The sequence below is a fragment of the Aphis gossypii genome, chromosome X (assembly GCF_020184175.1).
Source record: "Aphis gossypii isolate Hap1 chromosome X, ASM2018417v2, whole genome shotgun sequence".
NCBI classification, from domain to species: domain Eukaryota; kingdom Metazoa; phylum Arthropoda; class Insecta; order Hemiptera; family Aphididae; genus Aphis; species Aphis gossypii.
Genome location: NC_065533.1, coordinates 17872760 through 17883099, shown reverse-complemented (window position 1 = coordinate 17883099; position 10340 = coordinate 17872760). Strand labels below are relative to the sequence as shown.

The window sequence follows — 10340 nt, the reverse complement described above, 5'->3', positions numbered from 1 at the left end:
AAAGATAATAAATACGATAACGAGATGTACACTGTACATATCTGCAGATATTCAATTGTAAATAATTATTAATACTGTCAAATTCAGTTGTTTGGTGGACAGTGCGGTAACAACGTAATATAGTGTAAAATTGTATAATAGTGGTGTATAATGAAAAACTTTAAAATTATAACGTCTGAACGCGGAAAAGATCTTATATTATTAAACAACGATAAATATTCATATGTAAGAACACGTAAAGATGGATTAATGAAATGGAAATGTTCCAATAACAGTTATAGTACCAATTTATTAACGAAAATAGACAAAACTTTTCATTCGTCAAATGGTGAACATATAAATCATGCAAGTAATAACAACCAAAAAATTGAAAGACAGATTTTGAGGGAAAATTGTAAACGAAAAGCTGAAGAAATTACATCAACAAGACCGTTAAAAGTTATTAGGACAGAGTCACTAAACAGTGACTTACCAAATATTATGAACAATGATATTACGTCAGTGCAAAAGGCGATTTATGAAAAAAAAAGAAAACAATATCCAATTTATCCTACTTCTTTAAATAAAGCTATATCTCAATTAAAATATATGCAAAATAATGATTTATGTTTGTTTAAAAATGATCAATTTGCTTTTGTTCCTGAAACAAATGACTTCGTTTGTATAACAACTAGCCAAAATTTGAATTTTATGTCGAAACAAACCGAATTTTTTGGAGACGGTACATACGATTTTGCATCAAAATTTTTCTTACAATTATATACATTACACACATACGTGAATGGTTTTTACGTACCTATTGTTTATTTTTTTTTACCAAGAAAAACAAAACAAATTTACATTAAAATGTGGAAGTATCTTTTGCGAATATGTCCAGCTCTAATCGTTAAAAGCTCCATCTCGACTTCGAAATTGGTGCTCACGAAGCAGTCAAAGACATTTTTTCCAATGTCATTATCGAAACTTGCCGTTTTCATATAGCCCAAGCTTGGTGGAGAAAGGTAAGAAATACGATAATTTTAGATTTTTCACTCTAATTAATAGCATGTATATTTTATATTATCTGTATGACAGATAAATGAAGAATCAAAGTTGAGAAGTGCATATAAAGACAACAATGACAAATTAGGTCAATGGCTTAAATTATTTTTTGGTTTGCCTTTTCTACTTCCCACTGATGTTGATGATGCATTTATACAACTTATGGCAATATGTCCAGACCTAGAAGTTGGGAGTTTATTTTCAGACTACGTATTAACCACATATATTGAAGATGATTCGCTATTTCCACCTATTTTTTGGGCACAAGTACCGTCATTAAATCCAAGGTACTTAGTATACTATAACTTAGTAACTTACTATACAATAATGTAATATAATATATAATAATAATAATAATAATGTATTCTATAGTTATTTGTAATTATATTTATTTGCTTTTATTTGGTCTGCATGTTTAAAGTAATTTTTTATTTTATTTTTAAGAACCACCAATGGAGCAAAAAGTTTCCACAGAACTTATAATGGACAATTTTACAGCACACATCCTCCTACACATGCAGTAATTTCTGTTTTAAAGGAGACCCAAACACAAACCGTGGCAATAATGAACTCAATCGAAAATAATATTACAAAAACCATGGCCAGTAAAGATTATAATCGTATTGTTTCAACAATTAATCTGTATAAAGAATTTAAACAAAGTAAAGACATAATAAGGTATTTACAATTGACCGGAAATAAGTATTTGGGAAAAAAAATTTAAATTGTGTATACATACTTGCAAATAAATATTGATTTTTTAAATTTTTAATCTTAAGCTGACAAATAAATATAAATATGGGTACTTGTTTGTTAACGCCCCGCCAGTACGCCGCATAAAATTTATCTCCCCGCCACTCTTGTTTGTTATCGCTCCGCCATATAGTGTGCCGTTATTCTACCTACAATTATCGTATTTAGCTCGTGGTGGATGATCTATTTTGGGAAATGGAAAAACTATTGTACATTTTATATTAAACCATATTAGTACGCTGCTGGCTTTCGTTATTTTATTAAACTTAAACTTCGTTTGAAACCAATTCGAAAAATTTATTTTTTCTTTTTTTCTTTTATTTATTTTCTTTTATATTATAAAATGAATTTTAATGAATTACTTACAGTTGTTTTTAACAATGATACTGCAATTACATTTTTACAAAAAAATAATATAGTTAAAACTAGTGAAATATGTGAAAATGGCCATATAATGTTTATCAAGGGGTCGCGATGGCGTTGTCAGAAAAGAAGTTGCCGGAAGGAAAAGGGTTTAAGAGTTAACAATTGGTTAACTGGTTCTAGACTACCAATACATACAATTGTCCATTTCATATATTACTGGGCTCGAGAAATGTCTTCAATGTCTTTTTATGTCGGGAAACCAATGCATGTTTTATAATAAGTGTACCTGATTGATCGGAAAAAACATTGTTACCTATAATCAAAAAATATATAAGACCAGGCTCAGTAATATTGTCAGATTGTTGGAAAGCATATAATAATTTGCAGCAAGCGGGATTCCAACATAATACTGTAAACCATACATATAATTTTGTTGATCCAGACACAGGGGCACACACCCAAAATATCGAGAGGTTGTGGGGTTCTGCTAAATGGGGAAATAAAAAGCGTCGTGGAACAAACAGAAATTTTTTGGAATCATATTTAGCAGAATTTATGTGGAGAACACGTCTCGGAAAACAAGACGCATTTGAAACCATTTTAAAAGATATATCCGAGTTCTGGCCTCCACTATAATTATAATTATATTATTTATTTACTAATCCATTTATACATATTTTTTTAAATTTATAAACATATTTATTCATTTATTTTTAAATTTTTTACTATTAATAATACATACATTACATATTTTATATTAATTTATTATTTTGTTTATTTTATTTATTTTATTTAATTGGCGGGGCGATAACAAACAAGAGTGGCGGGGCGATAAATTTTATGCGGCGCACTGGCGGGGCGTTAACAAACAAGTACCTAAATATGTTGTAAATAAATATTAATTTTTTTTAATTTTCAACCTAAGCTGAAAAATATGTTGTAAATAAATATTAATTTTTTAATTTTTAATCTAAGCTGACAAATATGTTGTATATAAATATATTTTTTTTACTTTTAATCTTAAAAAAATGCCTTAGGTTGACAAATAAGTGATAAATGTATTGATTTTACAATGATATGTGTGTGTTTTTTTTTTATCAAATTTAAAATTTAAGTATGATTTTTTAGTTAATAATTTATTAAATGTTTAACTTTAATAGCTAAGGATTGAAAATTTAAAACAAGATTCTACGTAAGTTTATTCTGTAACCAAAATATAGTAATTGATATCTAATATATATTGTATATTTTATTTTTATTATTTGTATTTTTAATTAATGTGACAACGTTGCATAAAAGTTAGCAGGTAAGAACGTTCTCAATCGTGCTATTAAAAAATGTACGGCCGATAAGGACCGTTCTCAATCGTGTTCTACTCCAAAAAAGTAATTTGCAATAATCAAAACAATTTCTGTGTATATAATAAAATTTAAAAATAACATATAATTAAACTATTTTAATGAATTATGTTTCACTTTAAATTAATGGTAATAAAATTACTTAAGTAGCTAAAATGTCATATTATAACACTTAAAAAGTAGTTTACGCTTTGCTGTACTGTAGGTATCGAGTGGGCCTCGGTTAAAGAGTAGGTAGGTCACTATGGTTTATGTTTTAATGACCTAATACCTCAAAAATAAATCGGGTGGCTACTAGTTGCGTCTCGCAGTAAAAATTTCTTCCGAATTGCAGCCCAAGTTTTTTTGAGTTACATATAAATTGCGTCCCGGAATTTAAAATTAAATTTTATTATGTTATAATATGCATGCATTTATGCACTGATTTTCATTCAAATATGCAAAAATATGCAAACAAAAATGCATCTTAATTAAATTTATTTAGTTTTATTATAAATTAAATATTATTATAATATTAGTACCAAAATAGTACCCATTAATAAAACTTATTTGATTTTAATTTATTATTCATATGTTATATATCGATGTAGGTAGTTTATTTTAAAAATTACAGAAAAATATTACATACTACAACTAGAGTACATACTTCAAAAAGAAACTCATCGCTATTCGCCATTCAAAATTGTAAACATCGTATGATCACAGTGTTAAATGACTAATGAGAATAGTAAGTTGTCGTGAAGTGGAGGTAAATAAAAGGATGGTGAGAATATTTCAAAGTGTATTATTATTACTTTAACAGTTCCTGGTAAGGATCTTCTATCGTCGTCGTTTAAAGTTTTATAATACAGAAACCGTTCGTTCAAATTTTAGTTTCTCAATATATAGGAAAAAAACCGAGGTCAAGTGGATACCGCTCTGCTGTACATTAGATACCGTGTATTATATTATTATAAGAATGTTAAATTTGAATCAAATGATCTAGGTATGACTGTATACGAAAAACGATTCTGAACGAACGGTTTCTGTATCTATAAACCTTATATGACTTTATGTAGCTGCTATGGTCTAACGCAGTGTTTCCCAACCGGTGGTCCGTGGGCCAGTCATAGGTGGTCCGCGATACCTTTCTTCGTTTTCTATTAAAAATTATTTATTTTTTTTTTAAACAGCGAAAAATATTTTATTTCACCATAATATACGGTTATCTTATCGTTGTTTCTACCGATGACCGATAAGTATTTTCCACTTTTATAAGTGTGAAGGTATCAGGGTAATAAGGGTACAGTAAAATAATAAAAATTAACATTTTTCGATAAATTTTGTGTATTCTTGTTAATGAGCAAAAAAAAAAAAAAGGTCTTCCTAGTTTGCGTAAAATTGAGGTGGTCCGCGACATATAAAATATTGTCGAAGTGGTCCGTGGTGGTAAAAAAGTTGGGAAACACTGGTCTAAGAATAATAATATAATATTATAATCAATGGAAAATGGTGTTAAATAAATTATTAAATAGATGTGATATTTAGTCTATTATTTACTATTACTCATATTTATTGCATTTATGCATGTAAGACATTATAAATTATAATATTAACGATAATAGTAATAATTGTCAATTTTCTCGGATAAAATGGCCAATTTTAATTATAATAATACCATATTTTCACCGATGTAATGACAGTAATTATTTATTATTATATAATAACGGCTTATAATAATGGCTTATAAAAGTAGAGTTAATGAATAATATTGTAAAATAATGATCGAATAAAAATAATAAAAAATATTGGGTGGCAGCTGGCGAGGTCGTTTTGAAACATCGCGTGAAAAATTATTAAAATATTCGAACGTACGTCTACATTAATTCAGAATACGAGTATTAGGAACGTATGTGATATTGCCGCGATCGCGATGGGCCGTCGAACGACCAGCTATAGCGCGGCTGCCGCGCCGTCGACACCACTGTCACCGACAACCGCCGCCGCCGCCGCCGCCGATGAACGAGTAGCGACTTGGCACATACGATCCTGGTACCTTCAACTCCCATAGTTCGGCTTCTTCGGTGGTTTCGCAACATTGGCGACCGCAACGCGCACAACGACAACAAACACTACTAACACTAAACCGAACCTGAGCACGTCGACGCTGCCCCTTTGACGGATTAATATAGTCAATATAATAACAATATTTATTGAAATCCTTACAAAATATTACCTATACAACATTGCTGTATAGCAGTAATACGACGTGTTCAATCGTTTGAATTTGGAATTATCGCAGTTACAATAATATTATAATTTATAACTGCTGCAGTACCAATTTACTTATTTCAAAGGCCAATCGAATATAATAGGTATTAGATATTGCCTTTACGCGCTTAAACGCATTGTCGTATTATTTCATATCTCACCAAAACATACATGTAAAATGATAGCCAAGTTCAATACTATAATATATGCCCTGGTTGTTGACTTCAACGACAAAAGAAGTGAGATCTAAATGGATGCCAAGTTCAATGTTCAGTCCAGAAATTTATTTATAACAACATAACATATAATTTCTTCTTATCACTTAGAATAATGTTTTGAAGCCTAAGGTCTGACTTGGCTGGTTGTCATATACGAATTATACAACTAAAACAGTCATGCAAGAGCACTATGTTCCATAGCTAGTTTCTACCAGCAAGTCAAATTTTTAGAAGGATAAAAAGAACTCACAACTTTAGAATTTGCGAAGGCTATAACATAATTCGTATATGGAAACCAGCCAAGTCAGACCTTAGGCTTCAAACATTATTCTAAGTGATAAGAAGAAATTATATTTATGTTGTATAATAAATTTCTGGACTGAACATTGAACTTGGCATCCATTTAGATCTCACTTCTTTTGTCGTTGAAGTCAACAACCAGGGCATATATTATAGTATTGAACTTGGCTATCATTTTACATGTATGTTTTGGTGAGATATCATTACTTTTTGTTTGTAAATTATCAATTGCTACTTATTCACGATAACATTTTTTGTTAAATTATTGTATTTTCCTACGTTACGTTTTACGGTTATATTGTCTTTTTTGTATTATTATTTATATTTCTTGTACTTGAATTGAATCAATATTTATTGAATCAATCATTTCTTGATTCATTATTTTACCGATGATGAGAATATTATCTATGTTTTGGAATATAAATAATATTTATATATATTATTATATGATTATCTAACAATTTTATTTGGTTTTTTTCTTTTTGTTTATTCTTAGTACTGATAATTTTTCCCCCGAAACGACTTCGTTTCGATCGTCGATAAAAATATTTTACCATGACGTATTCTATAAATACAGTTTATTACTATATACTATAATTCAGTTACTAACATTAATAATAGGTATTTATTAAAAAATATTTTCTGTTTTATACAGAGTATCCTATAAAATACAATTTTTGCTATATACTATAATTCAGTTACTAACATTAATAATAGGTATTTATTATAAAATATTTTCTGTTTTATACAGAGTATTCTATAAAATACAATTTTTGCTATATACTATAATTCAGTTACTAACATTAATAATAGGTATTTATTATAAAATATTTTCTGTTGTATACAGAGTATAATACTATATATATGTAAAGTTAATAAAAATTATTTTATCTTCTTTTGAGTATATTATTTTTAATTATCATAATTTTATTTACTATAATTTCTACTGATGGGTGGATAATTCATAATTGTAAGATTAATTATTTAATTATGGCGCGCGGGTCGCCAATATCGACACGACGACACATATCGACTGGACGTATTTTTGGAGCCGCTATTTAAAAATTTTCAAGTTTCTGATTTTTTCCTTTATATTAACCTAACTACCTATTTGTATGCCAAATTTGAACTTTCTAGGTCATCTGGAAGTGGGTTAGAATTTTGATCTATAGGTGAGTCAGTGATAAAAATGACGATTTTGGGATGTTAATATCTAAATAACGGTTTGAGATATGTTTATGAAATTTGAAAAACATATGTATCTAGTAAGTCTCAATATATGAGCCAAATTTGACATGTTTATGTGGAATAGTTTTTGAGTTATGAAGGGGTCAAAAGTGGCTCCAAATGGTTCGTGTAATATTACACACGGTGCTGCTCGCCAGTTCTGTTAGCTAGAACTTGGCTTGACACGCTGCCGCGTGTCTAGATATATAAGAACAAATGGTATTATAATTGAGTATACGTTGTCCTATTTTTAGTACCCGATTTTTTGTGTTTAATAACAGTGAACACTTTTTTAAAACGAAAAACTCTATGTAACGTAAATATTACACTATAATGGTTGACGGTTGGTTTGTTTATAAACTATTAAATCGATTCATTTTCTACGGCGTATTAGTCACTCGCAATTATAACGAAGCAATATTTTATGTTTCATAATAATACGAATTCAAAGAAAAAAAGAAAAAAAAGTAGGTCAGCATTGCGGCGGTACCTTTCCAATCCGTAGTGAGCCAACCCGGAGCCGACACTAGACCGCGACGACTCGGACAGCGACTCAATGTCCGATTGTGGTAGCTCCGTGGGAGGCATCGTTCATGTCCCTGCCAAGCGTCGGCCACCCGCACTCGAAGGCCGTACGCTCACCATATGGTACCCTCTGCCAACAACCGTCAACTGTCCGCACGACGACTGTCCCGCTCGTTTTAAGGTGAAGTTGTGGACAAGCGCCAAGCAGTCAGTCGTGCGGCACATTTGTGATCTTCACGACGCGGTAGAGGGTACAGAGGTACGGTGTGTCGGGTGTGGGATTGTGCTCGGGTCCCGGTCGGGCGCCCACAAGTGCACGGTCGAGATCGAGGGGGCGGCGGACGTGGTCGAGAGGTACCTTTATTCGGTGGACGGATGTTCTGAAACGTTCCCCAGCAATCAAGGCCTAACGAACCACGCCCGCAACCACCGACGGATAGACGCCCTAGAGGCTGCAGCTGTCCCACTCCCGGACCCGTTGACTCGGCAACGATTGCGAGCCAGTCAGAATACACGTCCGGTACGTGGGGGCGATGCCCGTGTTCCATTGGGAGACGTGTCAAGGATACTGGTCGGTAACATACCACCACACACAGGCAGCACGGTCTCACCAACGGGTATCGCAGCAGGAGGTGTACTAAGGATACCGGCTGGTAACATACCGCCGGACACAGGCGGCTCACCCCTGTCCACTGCAGCCAATCTAGCGAAACCACAGCCAGGTTTCGTTGGAGTGTGCTGCGCCGGTTTTATGCCGGTGCGGTCCTTGTCTCCGGTACGTTTGGTCGGACGGGCGGCGCGGCATCCTCGGGTGTCGCGCCGTTCTGCTCGGCCACCCGTTCATCTTGAGTGGCGGCTGAGGTGCCGCGTCCTCGTTGATGTTCGGATCTGGTCTCGTTCCGCCCGCCGAGTCTTGCCGTGTCGCGGCCGCGCTTGCGCGGTCGCGGTACGGTCGTTCGGCCGATTACACCATGCGCCCTCGTCATTGCAAGGACGGGGGCGCAGGTGCTCGGCTAGGGATGCTCTTGATACCGTCCGCGGCGGTTTTCTCGAGCGCTCCCGACTAGACACCTGTGGTTTTTCGCTGCGGGCGCGTTTGGAACCGCGCCCGTATCATGCGTGCTGCTTCCTCGTAGCGATAGATGTCCACGCACTCGTCTCAAATCGGTAAACGGTTCTGGGTACGCGTGCGGCCAAAGCACGCGATTCCACCCATCGGCTTTCGATCGTACGCGATCGTCAGCTATGCGTCCGAAGCTGTTGTTTTCTGACGGTAAACTACTGAATTATCATATGCTTGTCGCACAACGGCGGGCGGTACGCGCGGATTTCAGTCCAGCGGCCGCCCGGCCAAGCGAACCTTGTAATAGGAAATTGAGATAGCAAATACTCGATCAGATTTCAAAGTGAAACGACCGTAAGCGGCGTCGCGGACCTCTAGCGGGTACCCCGATCGCCGCTGGCCGGGTCGGAGCGCAGACGTGCGTGTCCGGGCCGGTTCGTATTCGTCGACGCTTCCGGGGCGTCGATCGATTACGCGGCTGTTGTCTGCGCAGACGGGATATACCCGGCGTTGCGTCCCCCTCTGGGGGCGTAGCGTCGGGTTTTTCTCTTGTCGCCGATCGGAGGGCCGTTACGCGCCGACTTAGGATTTTCTGACTTAGGTCAGCTGGTCCACCGGTCGTGCGCGTGGGCGGTTTCTCTGGTCGACCTAGCCCCGGTCTTGACATGACTCGATCGGGGTTCGAGCGCGGGCATCGGCTTGCGTTTTTGCTGGCGTCTCGGCTGCGAAGGCGAAGGGCTCGGGATGAAACCGATGCCTAGGCCGGCCCGGGATACTTTACAAGTATTACCATGAATATATATGGACACGCTCCGATGGATTACATCATGGTTCAACCATGAGGATGGCTTCTGCCGACAACAACGGCTTTGCTACTTCTGCAAAGACGGGCCCAAAATCGGGCATTAGACCAGATAATGCATCTGGGGACCTCTCCCCAAAAGGACTGGTTAAAACTGGAAGTTACCTTAAATGGTCGCCCCAGGTTCTGAGGTAGCTGAAAATGCCTTAGACCCGGAGGTGCCACTTGCAACTTAGAAAGACACCTCCAGGGAAAAATATCGGGTAACTCTAGCTTCCCGGGTGACTTTACCCGCTAACGTGGGAAAGTCAGAGAACCCTCGGTTACATTAAAATGTTGCCGAGGGGGGTGGACCCCGGACATTTACTTGTTTGGGGTCAAAAGCGGCCCTGACTTTGGATAGTTGGGGCAGACGCGCTCGGCCTGACTGATCGTTG

General features: G+C 35.7%; 1 pseudogene; it reads left to right on the top strand.

The window, feature by feature from the left end:
* Nucleotides 1–213: 213 nt before the first annotated feature.
* On the top strand, nt 214–2796 carry LOC126552400 (uncharacterized; annotated as a pseudogene).
* The last annotated feature ends 7544 nt before the right edge of the window (nt 2797–10340 follow it).